Below are 20,932 nucleotides of genomic sequence, written 5' to 3'. Positions count from 1 at the left end.
CTACACTCACGTAAACAAGACCTCTTAATTCCTTTACTTGAATTCCTAGGTTGGAAACAAGAATCTCTATTTAGCGGGGAAAATCACGGAGTCAAGAAAGAGGAAGATAAAAAAAGGTAAATATTAGATCTTGAATTAAAATAGCAGTTCTTGAAGGCCAAGAAGCAAGAAAATATTTTCCAATTGAATTACAATCAGCAGACGGTAAAAAGGCTGAAAGGTGGAGGGCGAAACTTCCTACATTTGTGTTTTAAAACGATAAGAAATACAAAATCAGCAAGGATATGCCATTTGTATTGCTGGCCATAAAGCCTTGAAGACTATAAACGGTAAAGAGTAAAAACGGCATAATGTACTGATATAGAACAATGTCACTTAGTTTTATAAGAAAGCCTAGTTTTTAATTGAGGCAGGGCCGTTCTTAATTTTAGAGCATTTTAAAGCTGTGTTCTTAACGATGTTCTCAAATTTTAGTGTATATAAAAATATAATACACAATGAATCATTAGGAAGAGAATTACACAAAAATCAATAGCAATTACATCTGAAGGTTGTTATTATGAACACGATTTTTTTGTATTCGCCACAGACTACAACCGACAGTAATATTTTTCTGCTATCTGTGCCTCGGTATCTTCTAAGTGTGTTCTTAGAATTTGGTGAAGTGTAAAGCTGGACGTTTTTATAAAAAAGGTTCTTATAAAAAAGTATGTCCTTGAGATACACCGATACATATTTCAATAACTCCTTTGACGTGTGTGTTCAGTGATTTTTATTGACACCTTTCCTAGATAGAATGTTTGGCCCGGCGGGATCTAGTGTTGTTGACTGTTTTAGGAAAGTGAGAATCAGTAAAAGCGCGCAAATGTGCCATCGATTGATCTAAAATGGTGAAGTACAGGGGAAGACGTATACATAATCCCAGACACTGCAAAGATAATAATCATTCTTTTGATCCCAAAGCCAAGAAAATAGCATTTAGAAACGGAAATTTAGAAACCGCGATATTGTTGTGACAAGTTACAAAGATGACCTATATCTAAATCTCCTTCAAAGAATATCAATTCATTGTTGTTTTTCCTAGGATCCGATATAATATTCTGCATTCTGTTTTTACAGCTTGTCGTGCGCAGGCCGTATATTCTCCCTATCTCTGCCCTCCTCCTCGCAGGCATGGTAACTAACTATTTGTGCTCGCCAGTAAAAAGAAAAAAAAAATGGAGTCGAGAAAATTCAAACGCTCTCTGAGCCAACTCGTGAATGCATGTGTTTTTCCTGGTGTTCTTATGTGCATCATATATACAGGATACGGCTGAAACAAAGTATCAAGGTATCTACCATAGACTAAGTACGGTGGCTACAAAAAGTAAAAAAAGTAATTAATACTTGCACGAAAACAAATATATGCAAATCGTTTAATCGCTTTAGCGCCTCGTGAGTCTGCTGAAAGGAGTGTGGACTAAAATACTATACAGGGGCGTGTCTATAGAAAAAACGCAGAATCAGTAAATCAGTAAATAATTCTTTTCGGAACTGCCATTCTCAAAATGCCATCCTTAGCCCCGATAGGTCGCTAGATCTATCTAGAAACTTCGAATATACACCGACAATTACGGGCTTTCTTTACCGATGAATTTGTCAACCGTCAAGCTACCATCTCAGTACACATAAGCAGGGTTGGGCCCAGGCCCTCTCTTCTGGACACGTGACTGCTATATTTGTATCGCATCGATTGAAAGTGTTGTGATAACATGTCAAATTTCAGCCTATTCTTTCCATCCGGACAATAAATCACGCTACTGTCATACAATATGATTTATGCTTGTTAACAGTCTGTAAGCGGGGGCCTTGTGTTTTATTTGAACAGTAAATTAAATTCGATTTTTAGTATTATATGGGAAGAATTGTGGATAAGATTATTAGTGGAAATCTATCCATTTCTTTTTACCCTGCTTGAGAGGCTATGTCCTTTTACCAACAGAGACCCTGCTAACAGAGGCTTTTCCTTAGTGCTGTCTTTTGCAGTTATGGCTACTCGCGTTTTCAGCACAATTTCAAACGAAGAAAGCGGAAACATAGAATCACAAATCGGCAAGTAAAGCGCTAAAACAAAAACAAAAGGAAAAGTATTTTTACATGTTTTTTTCCTAGGGTTCGATATCTGCATTCTGATTTTAATGCGTGCGCGCAGGTCGAATTTTACCCTTTCTCTGCCATCCCTCCCCCAAAAAAATGGAGTTTCGCAAAAAAATGCAAAGGTCCTGTAAACCAACTAGTAAATCCATTTGTTTTCTCCTAGTTTTTTTTTATGTGCATCAAACTCGGATAAAAAAATGTATCAAGGGTGAACATTCCCATGATTCCGAGATTAAATAAAATACACCAAAAACTGAAATTCGACTCTAGGCTGCCAGAGTCAGAGGATCGAATTCCAGTTTTTTGGTGTATTGTATTTATTCTTCTGGTTCACGAGCACGACTATTTGGGCTTTTTGTATTTATTCGATATTAAATAAACATGTCCTTGTTTCTTTTGTTCTTTTTTTTTCTACGTAATGAAATGATATCTGCCGCACACTAAGTAAAGTAGGTACAAAAAGTAAAAAAAAAAAAAATACACGAAAAGAAAAAAAGTCGTGCACGAAAACAATGAGCAAATCATGAGTCAGCGAACGTTGCTGGACGAGTGCGGCCTAAAATACTATAATATAACAATATTTGTATCGCATCGTTCGAAAAGCTTTTTGACAACATGCAAAATTTCAGCCTATTCTTACCGGACACAATTAATCACGCTAATTATGTGTTTTATGCATGTTATGCATTTAACAGTCTATAAACAAATAAAAGTTCAAAATCGTAATATTCGATGAATAAGCGGGGGACTTTTGTTTTATTTAAACAGCGAATTCAATTTGATTTTTAGTACTTCTTTGGGAAGAATTGTGGTTAAGTTTATTTGTGGAAATCTGTCCTCTTCTTTTATAGAAACAGATAAAAGAGAGAGAGAAAATATAATAATGTAATTACCCTTAACCAAACCAAGCAATTATGCATGCTCTAATTCAAACCAAATATAACGAAAGTTTAAAAACCTATATCATATATCTTACGCTTAGAAATGAAAAAATGCCCCACCTTTCATGGAAAAACAAAAGAACAAGAAAACTACAGAACCACACCATAGACAATCTTTACCAAACTGGGGGATCCTAATAACCAGGAATGGTTTCGACTTATAATATAAATAAATAATAAGGCAAAGAGAAGTTGCAATTCAATTCAAGCATTTTTGTCGATCGCAGCCGAAAGCACGATCGACATTCAGACCTTCGTAGTTCTAGCAAATATCACAAAGAAGTGTTCAGTAAAAAAGTTGGATCCCTAAAATGTACCGTAAATGACCTAACGCCCGTTCAATAGATAGGCGGCGTTCTTTACAAACTGTGAAAATATAACAAACCCAAGTGTAGTGGGTTTCTAGTCTCAGTCAGGATCACGTTAAAATAAAGCTCGCGTAGCAAGCATTTCTTAAAATTAAGCAAGTCTCACCCAGTAGAAGCCAAACTCAATTTGATTTATATTACCGAAATGAGTATGCCGTTTGTTTTAACGATGGGAGGGAGGGTAGAGGCGTTAAATAGAAGGGAGGGGGCGTTTATTAGATAGGGGCCTTTATTACAAACTTGTAAGCTTAGGGGAGGCGTTCATTAGATAGGAGGCGTTCATTAGATAGGGGGCGTTTATTAGATAGGAGGCGTTCATTAGATAGGGGGCGTTCATTAGATAGGAGGCGTTCATTAGATAGGGGGCGTTCATTAGATAGGAGGCGTTCATTAGATAGGGGGCGTTTATTGGGTCATTTACGGTATGTGTAAAAAGCAGAAAAGGGGAACTTGAATCAGTTCTTGAGCTTTTGAAAATTGTAAGTGTTGATTTGTCTGAGGGCAAGAGTGGGATGGTAATTTCGTCGAAATGTGACCATTGAGTAAAATATGCCCTCCCTTACGGCACTGAGAAATAAAGAACGTTATGCTACAAAGTGCATGCTTCCCGGGTGCACACTAGTATTAAATGACATATTATACTATCTATACGATTACATTTATTATCATCATAATCATTATTATTATTGTTACTATCATCATCTTCATCATCATCATCATTATTATTGTTATTATTATCATCATCATAATCATCATTATTATTGTTATTATCATCATAATCATTATCATTTTTGTTATTATCATCATCATCATTATTATTATTTTTGTTGTTGTTGTCATTATTATCATTATCATTGTTATAATTATTATTATCATAATTACTACTATCATTTTTATTGTCATCATTATCAATTAACACTAATAGTCCATCAACATTGTACTGCTAATGTGCTTCGTTGAGAAAAAAACACTTAATATTTATCTGCTTCTTAGCAAAAGTCGTTTTAGTATAAAGTGCTTCATAAACATTAAAGAAAGTAAACGAAAGTACAGTACATTGATTTAATTCCGAACGTGTTTCCATTAATATTCACAGCTACTAACCTAAATTGTATCTAGCCGCATGAGAAAGGAGTATATCTTTACTGAAGGGATTTCTATTTTGAGGATAGACCGATTAGTGTAAAGAATTATTGTAAATTGCTAAAGAATACTATCTACAGTTCCATTAAACTCGTAACGGATCTTAGAACAAAAAAAAAAAAAACAAGGACTTTATGAATAAAAACTTAATATGTTTTTACTTTTCCTTTTTACCGGGGAAGCACACAATTAAATTACACCCCAATACACTAAGGATCCTCACTCAGAGCCCGGCCAGAGACTTTAATTTGCAGCTCTAATTACAGCTATATTATGGTGTAATTCACATATTATCTTGGCAATTCCAATCAAACCCGGCGGATGTTTTGATCTCCAATACCACACTATAATAACTTTTTTATAAGAACGTCCAGGCTGAGATTTCACCAAATTTTAAGGACATGCTAAGAACATGCCGAGGCTTAGAGCGCATAATCTTTTTCTTTTCTTTTCTTTTTTGTCCTGATGCGTTCTAAAATGCAGCATCGAATTGTGTGCATAGGTGCAACCTTCATTGCTATTGATCAACAATTATTGCTATTGATCATTGGTATAATTCTCTTCCTAATAATTCATTGAGTATTATATTCTTATATACACTAAAATTTAAGAACATCGTTATGAACATATTCAGCCTTAAAATGTCCCAAAAAAGAACGGCCCAGACTCAACTGAAAATTTGACGTTCTTATAAAAAAAGGGTGTAGTCGTGTTAATGACACAACGTTCATGCCAGAAATTGCCCAAGGCGCAAAATGAAAAATGGCACCATTTTGTGTGCTCTTTGCTTTAGGGCATACTTGTAGACGAGAAAGCACTTAGATCAGCCAACAGCTATGGGGGGCTGTCACTTTTTTGTAATTACAGTGCTCAGGAGGTCTAGTTTGATGGTATATATAAACAAGGCAACTACCAGGAGAAGCATTTGTGAGCATTCCTTTAGGGGAAGAGGACTTCAGACTCTCAACCAAATCATTCCGGATTATAGATATGACTTTTTGGCGTTGCTAAATATTGAAGATAGCATTTTCTCAGATAAAATTTATCTGCGTGCTACCTGAAGCTACGTGAACCGGCCTGAATCATTGGCTATTTTGGCAGGTAAAACCTAATACAGTAGATGTATAATATTCATTTAACAACAGAAACATACCTACTAGCGTTTGAAAGATGAAAAACAGTTTTTGCTTTGTTTAGCTATAATCTGCCTGGCTCGGGCCTTATGATCCTAAGATTGCAATATCTTTATAAAAAAAATTGATTTTTGATATCTTTTTGACATAAATTCATGCGGGGATTGACAATCTAACCACACAAGTAAATAGACATATTAGCGAAACTTTTAACTTTCAAGTGGGGCTCCACAAAGTGACTTTTGATTGATAACACCGTGTCACAAAATCAAATGATTGTGCATTTCTTATCAAATATCGTTTCCGACATAAGAGTTTACGTCCCATGAATCTGCCCTAGCTGTCATCTAGTAATTCTAAGAGCGGTAATGGATTTTGTAACAGGACTGATAATAATTTCGCTAAAGGAAGGTCTTGATCTTCATTGGCTTATAATTCGAAAAACATCGAACAATTATATTGGTGTTGCTCTTTTACTGCAAACATTCAAGACCACATTCAAAACATTCAAGACCAAGTACAGAAACCAAAAACTAAAAGAGAGAGGATTGAAGATATTTTCATAAAATGGTTAGATAAAATAAAATGGTTTGAAATTTCTGGTAATGCTTTTAAAGAACATTGGTCACTTCTTGACAAAGCAAAATCCATTATATTGTTACTGCTTTGAATGAAAGCGTCATAACATTATCACCAGATCAGAATAATCAAAGAAAAAAGATTTCGTAGATCTTGACCTTTCGAGATGGCTTTTCTTACTAGATCAATCACTTGAACGAACACTTTAGTAATGAGACGAGAAAAATCTTTATAACAGGGTCATAACAGACAGTCTAACACGAGATGGTATATATTAAGGTTTAATCAAACAAGAAGAACATTCCATCGCAGTATATTCCCTTTAGATGTAGTTATAGCATAATCACTTCAGTAAGGCCCTGAACAAACGTCGTACTTTCGGACGTACTTTCCATGAGCCGTATTCAATGCTAATTAATGCAAATGAGCCAGATGCATTGTTTTGTCTTCATTTGCATGCATTTGCATTGAATACGGCTCATGGAAAGTACGACGTTTGTTCAGGGCCTAAGCGTTCCCCTGTAAAAACTATGCGATTTGAAAAGAGCCCCGAAACACAAGTAGATGTCCTGAATATATGATATACTGCCTGTTGTTCAAGACATCGTGTCTGGGACCGAATATATAAAACAGAGAGTAACATCTAGAATGAAAACGAAATATTCTAAACGTGATACTGCTCCTTAGAGAGGTTTAATATCAAGCAAATTATAAAGTCATCTTCTAGCTTTATCATCTAGATATGTACGTCTGAACATTAAAAGCAGTAATTACCACGCCATGTTTCATGTTAAATGTGGTATACTGTGCCGATACTCGAAAGAAGTTAGCCAACACTCGAGAGAGACCGTTTTTCTATTTCTAGAATATAATTTGGCGCGTTCGAGAATGTCTGCTCTCAGGATCTTTGGATAATCATGTTCGAGAATAAAACCGATAAGCTGACACCGAGACACTCATTAAATATTAATGGAGTATATACACCCTCTTTTTCATGTAGGTCTTGGAATGCTGAGGGCATATTCTACTCTAATCAAGATACACAGCTAAAGTGGACAAGGATTAAGGATAGAAGGAAATCTCTGCTAGTCGGTGAGTTGCATTGACAGCATACTGTTTTGACTCTTAATCTAACAGTTAATTTAAATGTCACTTTTTTCACGTTTTGCATTTGAAACCTCAACTTCGGAGAAACGGGAGACAACAGAAAAATGAGTGATACAGGGATAAAACAATACCACTTATTGCTACATACGATGGACGAGTAGAATTTTAATTGAAAACCCTCAAAAAATTATGTAATGATTTTTAGTGAAACGACTTAAACATTTTTGCTATTAAGAAATACACAACGGATTTGTGCAGAAAAAATATAAAGGCTTCAAGAATTAACATATTAACAGGTACACATTGATTATATGTGCGAGTCATTAATCATTCTTAGCTGATAAGGGTGACTGAGAGCCCACCTAAGGCATTGTTGAAAAATGCGTAGGTTCCTCTTTTGGTCTTATTTGCGGTGGGAGCCAAAGAGCTGAGCCATCTATTCAATTCAAGGATTCCTAAAGCGCAAGGGTAGTTTGAAATAAAGAAAAATATACATACATCAAAGTATTGAAAATATGTCACGTTCAATCCCGTGCACGTGCAGTATACAACTGTTGCTGTTTGCAACAGTGTTGGCAAAAAACATGCGGATGTTATGGTATATGTGACGGTACAAAGAGCCCAAACCATTTTCCCATTAAAAAAATTTAGGATTTTCAAGCAATAAACAATGTCTGGTCATCAATTTTTGTTTTCATTAAACATCTTGCGCATTTTACAAGAAGCTTTGCCACACGTATAGCTATCGGACACTTCGCGTTGTCAAACCTGCGGCATATCAATTTGCAACAACATATAAAAATTTTATAGTATTTAAAAAAATAATTGATTACAATAGTCTCACCTTATTCGTTTTGATGCTAACATTCCAAAAAGGAAAAAAAATACAGATTTTGAAGTAAAATTTAAAATTTGGAGTAAAATTACAGATTTCGTTTCAGTGTTTGTGGTTTTCGTGTGGTAAATGATATCGCCCTGCAATTCACAAAACGTAAATTAGAACACTTGTAAAAGATTGTAAAAACGACAACCAAATGTCAATTTTGCAGAAAGCCATGGTTATGATCGATAAACATTCAAAAAACGTGAGTAACCATCTCGAAAAAACGTCCATTTGGCAGAAAGCTGATTGGCTTCATGAGCTAGTACCTGATGTATTGCACATTATCGCACGCGAGCACGTACTAAATTCCGACATATAATATATTTATCCTAGGCATAATCCTAACTCAGTCCCTTTCTGAAAGCATTGCGCCCATCTAAAAAGGTCGTTTTTCCCAGAATCCCTTGTGTGCCTGCATCGTGAAACCTATGTTCTTCTTTTTTTTCCATTGTAGCGAAATGAATATGAGCATGCCTCTCTAGTGTTTTGCATTCTACGCTTAATTAATACTCGTTATAAAATTGACGTCTCGAAGGCTCAAATCTCGTCCGATTTCATTCATGTTTTCGGATGATAATATTTAATCATCCGTATTTGATGGGCTGCTGTTTTATTTTATTTATCGTCAACCAATGTTAAGTTATTTAACATATAAAAAGATCAGTATTTTATAAACTTTCCAATATATTTCCAAAAATAACCGATGCTTCAAGGGGCGGATACAGGGGAGGTGGATCGGGTGGATATCCACCCCCCCCCCCCCCCTTGACTTTGCTGACGCGACAAATCCAATTCAGCGTGAAGTATTTTAAGATCTATGTAATCAGGTAGTGATCTACCAAGCCATCATCCACCCCCCTTATTGAAATCCTGGTTTCGCCCCTGGCTTTTTCTTTAAATTTGCGTAGAGACATAACTTATACTTAGGCATGATGGGGATCATAAGGCAAGTCTAAACCGACCATTTAATTATTTTTGTCCGCATACTCCATTTTCTACCTTTGCTTCGGGCAAAATTGCGATATCCTAGACAGTTTGTTTTAGAGAGAACAAATACACCTTTTTGTTGTTTTCAGCAAATGAAAGCTTAGTGGTTGTCTTCATATATACGCAAAGGACAGAGATATATAGATAATTTCGATTAAACATGACCAAAGAGTGAGTTCGTACAATTAATTTAGATTTCGAATATTTTTGTAAATTCAATGTCTTCGACAAATAAACAATTTTGTGCTTCCTCGTTTTAGTGGAGCATAGGGGACCCTGTAATACAATTGTTACTCACCAAGTTCTGTCCCTATCTCGAAATACAATATCGAGAATGAAGTATTTTTAACCCGTTCTCTATCCCGAGCCAATAAACTTGCATGCTCAATGGAACCCCCTAATTATTCATGTTGAGGACCTGGGAGACATTTGCACGTGTATAGAGACATTTCTCTATTGTTTTGTAGCAAAATGGTAACAGAACCTTAGACCCCGTCCCTACGTATCCGTTTTTGTTTGAAAACGCAACCTTTTTATCGTCCACACGTAAACGCGAAAACGATGACCGAAAACCTTACGATTTGAAAACGTTATCCAGAGTGGAACAATTTGGAAACGATACTTTCGGTGCCGTTGGGACGGACGAGAACGGAACCTTTTCGAAAACGAGAGCGTGCGTGATATCTCAGGTCCAGTTCACGCGAGTGCGCAATTACGCATGCGCTGTAGAACCTGTTATCGTTTTCGTATCGTTTCTGCGTTAACGTGGGGACGGGTCTTATCAAAATGAAAACGCTTCGTGTGGACGCGGATCGTTTTAAACAAAAAGGTTAACGAAAACGGATACGTGGGGACAGGGTCTTTAAAAAAAGTTTGCTGCTATAGAGCGCCCTGTTATTCCCTTGCGAAATGTCTCTATAAGTGCAAATGTCCACAGCATAAATAATAAGAGTTTTTCCATTGAGCATGCAAATTTTTTGGCTCAGGATAGAGAACGAATTAAAACCACTTCAGTCTCGATGTTGTATTTTGGGATAGGGACAGAACTTGTTGGTATTGTAGGGTCTCCTAAGCTCCAAACGAAGAAGCACGGAATTGCTAATTCGTCGAATCTTAAGCGTAGACTGAATTTTTAAGAGGATCCGAAATCTAAATAATAATTATACGAATTCGTTCTTTGGTCATGTCTAATCGAAATAATCTATACCCCTGCTCTTTACGTACATATGAAGACAGCCACTAAGCTTTCATAGGCTGAAGACAACAAAGGTGTATCTGCTCTCTCTAAAACAGATTGAAGGATAACGCCATGTCGCCCAAAGCAAAGGTAGAAAATGGAGTATGTGACAAAAAAAATTACATGGTCAGTCTAGACTTGCCACCATGATCCCCATCACTCTCCGCAAATTTAAAGAAAAATCATCGGTTATTTTTGGAAATATATTGGAAAGTTCTTAAAATACTGGTTTGTTCATATGTTAAATAACTTTAAATCAGTTAGCGATAAATAAAGTAAAACAGTAGGACATCAAATACGGATGATTAAATATCATCCTCCGAAAACATGAATGAAATCGGACGAGATTTGAGACTACTAGACGTCAACTTTATAACGAGTAAATTGAAAAAAAATGCTATAAAGAATTACTAACGAGCCTCCTTTACAGCCCTCATTTGTTAGCTACTCAGTCTGGTCCAGGCCGAGAAGAATAGCGGAAGAAGGATTTAATCCACTTTCACTCTCAGGGGTCTTTTTGGTCCTATCACGATAATTTGTTGAGGAACAATTACAAAGCAATTTTAGCGTCGTAATCCATACTTTGATAAAACGTTGGATATGGCGTAAAAATTTCTTCGAAATCATACTAATGTTTCAAATTGATTTGTCGACAGCCAATCAGAAAATGCATTTGTGTAGAAACAAAATATTTGTCAGAGATTAAGAGGAAGAAAGGATCTAGGGTACGCTTCTTACTTTCAGCGATCCGGCTATTATTCCGGAAGCGGATTCTGCTGTGCCCGCTTTTCTCTCTTGGGAAATAGTCTTCATACATAATTGTATTGGGGCACCGAATACTGCGTTAGCCAGCTAGATTACAAGCTGCCTATAGAAAGAACAGTGCAAGCTGGCGATAACAAGCGCAGTGCAAGGTTGTGGCCCGTATAGGAGCGAAAAGGTAACATAACGCAGCTGTCTGTCCATTTAGAGCATGCGCTGTAGAATGAAAAAAAGTATAAAAATGCCAAAGAAGGTTAACCGCAGTTAAAGTTGTTAGTTACATTTTTTCAATATTTCAAACTAAATTTAAAGGAAAAAGCTTAAGATGTTGATGTTAAAAAAAAACATCAATTTCATCATTTTCTTTGGGGGGAGGTAAATATAGAATATAATCTCACGAGGATAAAGTCGAAATAAGAGACTGCTTAACACCAAAAATAATAACTAATGCTGGTAAAAGAACGCTGAGATACAGAATTTTTAAGCTTTTTTTCTTATTGACAATATTAAACCCTCATTTATGCGTTGCTTTGAGCATATTGTTGCATTACCAATGGCGGATTTTAAAAGTCGCCGCTAGCTATGAATTGTATGAGTCAGTCAGAGAATAATTGCTGTTTTATGTTCACTTGTGAGGGCATTTTTAATCTGAACAACTTCCTCTTCTTTTAAAGAAATAGTATTTTTGATCATACCTTTTAAAGTGTAAATCCCGTCGCCAAATATAAGGACAAGTCAATGGATATTCAACGTGAACAAACATGCGAAAACAAAAAAACAAAAACAAGAATGAAAATCTTCATATTTCATTGTAAGTATTTCTCGAAGTGAGGCCAATTGAATTACATCCATTCTATCGTATATCAAAATCGAATCTTCCTCGGTCGCCTGTGGACCTAAACTGTAAAGAAATATTTCTTCAGATTTTAAGTAAACATAGAGTCTTAGCACATTGGTAAGGGAAAATAAAAAATTATATTCTCCAGCGCTTTATGAATAGGAGGTCATTTTCTATTTACAATTCATGTTTTACATGCAACAATTCTCCCGGTTCGTTCATTAACACGTTCTTTAGACTTTTTTTTATTGACAAATTGAATTTGTCATATTCTTCTACTTTTTCATAGAGATTAATGCATAGAAAAAAAAGAAGCGAGAACTGCGATAAAAAAGGGAGAAGATATTTCTAAAGTATTCAAAGCAGCGCGTCAGATATCATAACAAAAACTTCTCATCAACCTACACTGTCTGCCTCACATAGAGTTATGGTTATGAATAGAAAAACCTCTTCCATGCATCATCCAGATAAACCCCAGGGATACCACACAATGAGCGCAGCCTCCCTCTTAACTCTACCATCTAATATATTTCTCTCTGTCACTTTATTAGTTTTACAGGAAAAAGAATTCAAATAGGATTTTTAGAAAGACAGCCCCAAACATTGCCAGAATACACTGCATTTCATAATTTTCCTCTTAAGAATACTATTTTTAGTATTTCGTAGCATATCTTTAAGATATGAATGTAGAACTTATGCGGTGAAAATTACTACAGGTGCAGTGCATGGTGGGAACGATTAGCTGGTCCTTTAAATGGATGTAGTATTGCTTATACAATAAAAAAGAAAACATGCTTCTTTCGGTTGTTTGGAATTTCATATCCAATTAATATTCTTTTAGAAAGAAAAAATATCACGCTCAAAGCGAATGTTTTATTGTTATTGTAAAACCTTCATGGGATTTTGTTCACAATTATTCAAAACCATAACATTAGCAAATACATTTAATGCGTTTACCAAATATTCTTAATTTGATTTTACCAGACAACAAAATTTAATATGTCATCTCTTTCGGTTTTCTTCGAAGCACTGTTTATGAAGCGCGCTATGATTACAAGCAAAGGTGAAACCCTGATATCTCGAATATCTCGTCACTCTTTTGGCTTATAACACTTTGCTCCACATACTAACTAAATCATAGTAAAGAAAGAGTTCGAGGAGTTCTATTCATTGTGTTGTGACGATCAAAAATAGATGGAGTGGAACGCTTAAGGTATTTAACTTAAAAAAGCCGCGACAACCGCAAAAACCGAAACATTCTCTTAATTTATTTCCAAAAATCAATTAGATGTAGTTTAGTAAAAATTTCAGTTCATTCTAGACAACATCACTGCTTGTCCTAATTTCATCTTTGCTTTCGCTTCTGGCGTTTTAAGTCTTCCTTAGACAGGGTCCCTGACGCTCTTTCAGAGAGCCCCCCGACTCCGTGTGTAAATATCCTGTTGTAGTCGGATACAGGTGCACTACCGAATACAGTGCAGGTGAAATACAATGTTTTTCTTAGTTTATCTTAGCGAGTCAAACCACTAAGGTCAAAAACGCCTCATCTCTGCTAACTTTGGCGATCATAAATACAGGTAAGCGTGAGAGCCACTCAATAAGAATTACTTAGTAAACTTTAAGTCGAGACAATTTTCTGGGGTTTGCTCAGTTTTAATAATTCCCTTAAAAAAAAGGTTAAGAATGAAAGGAAAAATAAATATATCACTAGAATTATTTCTAAAAGATAAATAATACCGTTAGGCAATTATGTAAAAATGTCAAAAGCGTTTGTGTAATATTTTCAAATATACCCCGGAATAACCGTTAAAACAAACAGAAATAAAATGAAGAGCGGGGGTTTTAGTTTCCCCGGAGGTATAACAGTTCGTTATGTATTATTCCTAACCTAAACTTAGTCGAAAGCATTTAACATCAAAACACATATCTCTATGGTGACCTACCTGCAATAAAACAAACTCACCTGAAAATAAAAAGAGATACCTATATGCAGTTATCTTCCAGAAAAAGAAAAGTAGAGCAGTAGCAAAATTACGATAGGAAACAAATTTTCTATAAAGCATTAAGGGTCTTGCGGATGAGAAAAGATACGGTAATTTGAACATACAAAAATATAAAAAGAATGCTTGACTCATTAATCTTTCAATGCCGCCAAAACATAACATATTTTTATTAGTTTAATAAATTGTTAATGAACTGTTCGTTGTATGAAGGGTAGTTTTTACAGGGCCCATTTGAGTGGTTTGATGGCTCTTTGATCGATAGGTTTAGGAAATGCTTGGTGGACCGACAAAGCAGCCGACAATTTAATTCTCGATTCTCAATTCCCATTACGCTCCTCTTGACCAGTATGTGGCCGAAGCTGAGGAGGTTTAGAAAATCCTCATTATTTCGTTAAATTTTCTTTACTTCTTTTATTTTATTTTCTTTGAATAATTTACGCAAAAAAGTAAGAACAGTAATAACTTCGCCTAAGTCGACGCTTTTTGGACTGAGATTTTCATGACGCCTTAGAGATCTGAGACATGCGTGTAAGTCGTCATTTCGGGGACTTGTGTGTATAACCTGCCAAAACGACTTGGATGTGCATCTCGTCAATTTGGCGACTAATGACTTGAAGAAGGGGTAACATTGCATGTCGATTCGTTTCGTTACAGGATTTGAGTCATAAAACTTAATAATGCCATACTTTTCTTCATAAGAAGGAGTTTTTAGTTTTGTTTTAGGCGTCATTCCGTAAACAATACAAACAATGACTGTCTAGACACATGTCTACATCACGTGACACGACCACATGTCTACATCACGTGACACGACCACATGTCTACATCACGTGACACGACTAGTGCGGTGAAAAGATTACTCGAATGTTGGCGCGCGTCGATCGGCTTACTATACGCGATGCAAAATAAATTATTTGATGTGGTTGGGACCGCGATTTCTGGGCAGCGTATGCACTGTGGGCGACTTAGGAACGGCGGGTTGAAAAGAAAATTTAATTGAACATCTTTTTACATCAAATCGGCACTTTATAGGAAGTGACGACTTTGACACTGCCGATTTACACGCCGGCGGCTTAGGCGAGTTTTACTGTATAGCTAGGAAAAAGTAATTATGCCAAACAATATGTTTACATACAGAAACAATTAAAATTTGAAAACGACATGCGTGGTTGAAAAACAACACTGTGTTAAAATGATTTTCCCTGGATGTGCTTAATGATTTATTTTGCAGAGTTACCACAAATAACTTGGGCCCTGGATAACTAAAACTAATCACCTTATTTTCTTTTTATATCCCATTTTTAATATACTGATCAAAGTTTCTTTCGATAACACTCAGAGAGAGTTTAGCTGGGTATTTTTTTCGTTCGTGATAAATATATAATAGTTTTTTTTTGGCCAAGAGCTTATTATAAGCAAAATGATTTTTTTTCTACAGACTGAATTGCCCTGGCAGGTTTTTTTCCCTTTGAGGCGGGGCTTGTCTAACGTCCCCTCGAATATCCAACCCTAAACTGAATGATTTCTTTGCGTTTCTTTAGGCTTACGTTACGGTCGACGAAAACCACTATAAATTCTCTCTTCTGGGGTTGATTATACTTTCGTCCATGCAAAATGTCCTATAGCTCCTGGTAACTGAAAGTAATTTATTTGGAGAATATTGTTATCGAGATTTATTTGTGTATGCCAAATAAAGATGACAAAAACCGGCATAAATAAGACAAAGTGTCCTAAGGTTTGCGCAAGGTCTTCAAAAATAGACAGACCGATGTGCTAGTGAAGCAAAAAACGACATTTGGCAATACGATAAAGGGGAAAAAGGGGGAGATTATATTAAAGAAAAAAACCTTGTTTTGTATAGATTCAGGATAAAATAGCCCAGGGTTCTTTCGGCCAAATTGCTAGCCCTTTCTCCCAGAATGATACGGCAAATGTCGCATATGCTTAATGTAGTCCTAAACTCCCCTCCGGCAAAAAAATAATTAATACACTCTGACTTTGTTTTTATAAGAACCCTATTTATAAGAACGTGCAGCCTGAGATTTCACTAAATTCGAAGAGCATGTTAAGGCTCAGATAGCAGTACTTTGTTTTTAGTTCGATGCGTTCTAAAATGCAGAATAAAATTGTGTGCTCATAATAACTAACGTTTAATTATGGCTATTGATAACTAACGTAATTCTCTTCCTCGTTTGGGTATTATTGCTAAAACTTAAGAACATCGTTAAGAACATGTTCAGCCTTGAAATTCTCCAAAAATAAGAACGACCCAGCCTCAACCGAGAATTAGACGTTCTCGTAAAAAAGAGTGAACACTCCCTTTAAAAAAAACGACAAAAGCAAGGCCTGGCTAAACTAGGCGACAATGTCGAGTGCGACATGTAGCGTGCGACATGTCGCCTGCATGTCTCCTAGTTTAGCCACCCAGAGAGACATTGTAGCTTGCGCAAAATCTTGTAGCAGCGATAAGGAAATGTTTCTCGGATAGTTGACAAATTTTCGTGTCGCGCTCTACAAAATTTGTCCGCACTATGTTTTTGTTGGTGGCTAAACTAGGAAACATTTAGGAGACATACAGTCGCGCTCAACATATCGCCTAGTTTAGCCAGGCCTTACACTAAAGCACTATCTGTCCCTATCACGCCGCCATTTTATGCTCCCGCTCAATGCCAAGTCACACAAACCATAACATAAAATTTAAGCGAATTTTTACAATTAAATATCGTCAAGAACGTATCAGACTTCATTCTTATATTGTTATTTTGAAGTTTTCTTGCGAATAAACCGTTTGTATTTTCAATGATAAACAATAACAAAGGAGTGGTTGATCGACATTCTTTAATTACATTTAGTACACCAAGAGCTGTAGCATCTAGAGGGTGATACTTCAAAACATCCAAACTGTAATTATTGAAAAATGAGCTCTTCATAAATCCCTCATTCTGTCGTGGGATTTTAAGGGAGCCGCATGGGTTTTTCCTTGGCAAACAAAAGGCTGGATGTTTCAATTTGAAGCTGACAATAACACAAGGTTGGTGGGTGCGTCCCCGGAAGGATGCCAACAAGGCGAAGGAAAGAAAAAAAACATCTAAAATTAGGGCGCAACCCAATATAATGAGTTGCTTTTCAAAACGGTTTTAAAAAGGCGATAAAGACGCGATTGGCATAAAAAAGGAAATTGATTAAACTCTTACCTTGGTATTAGAAAACATCCAGTGAATCTTTAGGAAATGAAATATCAGAATTGGAAACTAATGTAGTCTACAGCCAGGAAGCCAACACAAAAAACCTTGATGGGTTTCTGACTGTTAGATACAAAAAGACACAAAATGGCAGCCTTTTTGTAGTTCAGTCGTCGCATTTCAGTGTATAGAAATAAATAACATGACATTAACATGGCAGGGTAATCCTTTGAATTTTATATGGAAAAAGTAGACGAAATAAATGGTAATTATTATGCGTTCGGAGAAATACGAATCCCATTTAAGACTGCATATAGATGTATATATTGTTTCCTTTCCCCCCTGCTAGAGCAGGGTATTTATGGAACCCTAACCCCAAAAGACAAAAAAAAATTTCCAACCTTAAATCAGCGATTTTTTAAGATTAATTTTCTGATAGAACCCATTTCTTTTTGTTTATATTTTCAATGCGCAAATGATGATTTAGTGAATCACTTCACTGGTACAAAACCAGCTCCAGACCCTGAGTGATAGCGGACCTTATAAAACAAGCCCTACGGCATGTTATTGGAATAATATCATATTAAGCGGACACATCACTTTTGGTATTTTAACACAATTTTTCCCGACATTTGGGGTGGGTGGGTGGGGGGGGGGGGGGGGGGGGGGAGTTAGAGAGCCATTGGGGCCTTGAACGTCCACAAAGATATTCCACACATCCATAGTTTGTCCATAAATGCCGCTGAAAAGGCCCTATTTAAAATTAGACATATGTGTTATCGGAACAGAATCTTTGTTCTAAGATTTTGCCTAAAAATTTTGCCTTTCTCAAGCCTTGTGTTAGTCTGCTTAGCAGCCGCTTTTAGTGTCACGAGCTGCTGCTAAGCAGACAAGCCTTGTGCATGACTTGAATTCGGAGACACATTCTGATTCCACCATTATTAACTTATATTTTCTGTGTAATCTACACACCATTTATAAACCATTGCTTTCTCTTAGTGATACCTAGTTTTCATGATTCTCTTTGGGAGGAGAAAATTTCCAGATGTTCAGACCCCCCTCAAAAACACAATAAAACCACAAAACGGTTATTATATAAAATGATAAGAAAGCTTTTTAAGTTTTACCGCGAAATAGCTCTATCTGCATATTGGAATGTTTTTACCCCTAAGTAATGTGGCATTAAAGGCGTCAAGCTTTTTTTTCTGCTTTGTTTTTCATAAAAAGTACGATAGATAAGAAAGAATTCTTATTCTTCTTATTATTTTATTCTTTACCGCAATAGCTCTGTTCTGTCCACATTCGTATGTGTTTGCTAATGATGGGATTAAAAGGCGTTTTTTTTTTTCATTGCTCGCTAGTATTTATCTTAGATAAATTATATAGAAAGTTTCTATTGGTCCAAGAATGAATCTTAAAATTACTAATGTTTATATTTTCTAGATATTAAACAAAAAGCAAACGGTTAATTAAACGGGACATACAACAGGAACTAAAAGCAAAAATACTAAAAGATAGTTATCATAATAATAATATTTTTAAACAAACGCACGCAGAGCGAAGCAATTATCAAAGTGATTTTTAAGAGCAGAGCAATCGCATGGTTAATCGACCAATCAGGTCAATGATAAGATCGTGTATTTATGAACAATAAGCGATTGAAAGGAAGAGCAGACGGCTTAAACATAATATGGTATGATTCATTGGCGAATGCAGATGAACCAGGTTAGAACGGTATTGTGTAAACCATTTTATCAAGAAGTGTTTTTTGTGTGCTCTGATCATGATTTTCAGTACCCTGGTTCCAGAGGCTCCGAGTTTCACTACTCACTATAACCGCGCGCGAAGCGGCGACAACGACTGAGCGTAGCGGCGCTGTTGTTTTGTACGAGCCGTTAAACAGAAAGAAGGAATGAAGGAGACTCTGGAACCAGGGTAGATTTTTAGTGTAATAACACATACTTTAATTTGTTAATTTGTTAGAAAATCTACGAAGTTACTGATGGTATATAGTAACAATTTAAAACTTTTTTCTCGATCATATTGTAGCAAAAATAACAGGAAATTTCATGATTCTTATGACAAGTGCTGGGTATGTTAAGCCCACGGGCTAGAAGTAAAAGTTAGTAAATCTTAAGACGCAAATAGACTCAAGCGCCTTGAGGTCCACTAAGACTTTATGAGATAAACGGTAAATGATATGTCATTCACAACAATGGGGAAAGCGTTGAGTCACAATTTTGATACAACAGAGAAAAGGAACGATGACATCAACAAGGTAACTTATGTGGGCCTTGCCCCTCGCACATTGACGGTAACTTGTAAAAAGAGCTATTTCTACAAGGTTTTTAATACATGACTTTCTTCACAAGGCATTGTGACAAAAAATCTATCGTGAACCATTAGTTTATAAAGATTTTCCAAACAAAAGCATCATGGAAAGCAACATAGTACGTCAAGGCTAAGAAAAAGCTCAAACGGCCTAAAAAGACCTAAAAGAGACGTTAAAAAAGCAGGATGTATGGACTTTTTTGAATGGGGAAAAAAGCAGGATGTATTGTCTTTTCTAAATCGGCGCTTATCTTCCAAGGCTAGTTTGATAAATTCGTAATAATGCAAAGCTTTCTAAACCCCCTGTGGAGGTGAGCATTTGTCAAAGAAAACGGATAATTTGACACATTAAAAATTTGACTACCTAGGCCTAAATGATGACTGAATCAGCGATTCGCTTTCCGTTTATCTTAAAGATATAAACATCAGAATCAAAGACCGGGCTAGATCTTTCTAACCGGGCTAGATAAATGAAACTAACATACATAATTTAAATTTTCCTGTTAATTTGTGTGTTTTTTGTTTTACTTCTATCTATTATGTCTTATTTACTTTTTTTTTTACAATAGTGAAATAGTATTAGAAACTATGAGACTATGGGGCGTGCCACATAAATTTTATCAAAACATCTCACAGCTTCTCTCTCTCTAGTCCTAGTAACCTTATTTAGCGTGGCGGGTGGGGGGGGTTCTGATTTTTTTTTTGAAAAATAGGCGAAAAAAATAGGGGCCCTTCCATTAGGCACACGAAACAAAATGACTCTCCCCCAGCCATAGTGGGACCCCCCCCCCCCCGTCCACGCCCATACAAAAAAATCCCAAGCGCTCCATGTCTCATACTGAAGGAAGTGGGGGGGGGGGGGGGTGGGGGGATTTATCATGCACATCAGACGCTATGGCATTGTATTAAATAGAGTTTTCGTATTGAAATTCGTAGCTTTTTTAAGTCACGTTCTTAAGAATTGCATCAGAGTCCTCCTTCAAGAATTGAAAACAACGATCGATAGGGTTATTAGACAAGAGAAATAGAAATATATCAAGAGGCAATTAAAAAGGATTTTGCTTACTAGAAAGGCAGAAGACATTTCGGATTTCAATTTTGATGCCTCTTTGTTTCTATTATTTAGACATCGCTGACGAAGTATCCTAATTTCCGTGTGTTGTGATTGTGACCAATCGGATGTCCTTCTTTGGGCAAGTGAGGAAGGCTTCATACCTAGCAATACACCCAACAAATCTAAAGCGTGGGTAGGGATTTGAAATCGTCCAGGGAAATATTAAAGTATAATAGAAGTACAGGCAG

At 36.2% G+C, this 20,932-nt stretch overlaps 2 protein-coding genes across 18 annotated transcripts in view; one reads left to right on the top strand and one right to left on the bottom strand.

Moving 5' to 3' along the window:
- LOC5519891 (5-hydroxytryptamine receptor 1) overlaps positions 1-20,932 on the bottom strand; it is a 99,529-nt gene that overhangs the window by 44,512 nt on the left and 34,085 nt on the right. The gene's annotated exons all lie outside the window — the stretch shown is intronic.
- Positions 1-20,932, top strand: part of LOC5519890 (dopamine D2-like receptor) — a 71,834-nt gene that overhangs the window by 39,843 nt on the left and 11,059 nt on the right. For 7 of the 16 annotated variants that reach the window (XM_032364724.2, XM_032364725.2, XM_032364728.2 and 4 more), the window contains exons 2-3: positions 50-116; positions 7,301-7,392. The gene's annotated coding sequence lies outside the window, so the exon portion shown is untranslated. Of the gene's footprint in view, positions 1-49; positions 117-143; positions 3,022-5,248; positions 5,690-7,300; positions 7,393-13,105; positions 13,692-18,659; positions 19,025-20,932 lie in introns of those variants that run through there. The other 9 variants (XM_032364727.2, XM_032364732.2, XM_032364731.2 and 6 more) reach the window with 5 other exon arrangements.

This window comes from Nematostella vectensis, chromosome 6 (assembly GCF_932526225.1).
Source record: "Nematostella vectensis chromosome 6, jaNemVect1.1, whole genome shotgun sequence".
In the NCBI taxonomy this organism is placed as follows: domain Eukaryota; kingdom Metazoa; phylum Cnidaria; class Anthozoa; order Actiniaria; family Edwardsiidae; genus Nematostella; species Nematostella vectensis.
This window is presented reverse-complemented; position numbering and strand designations above follow the sequence as displayed.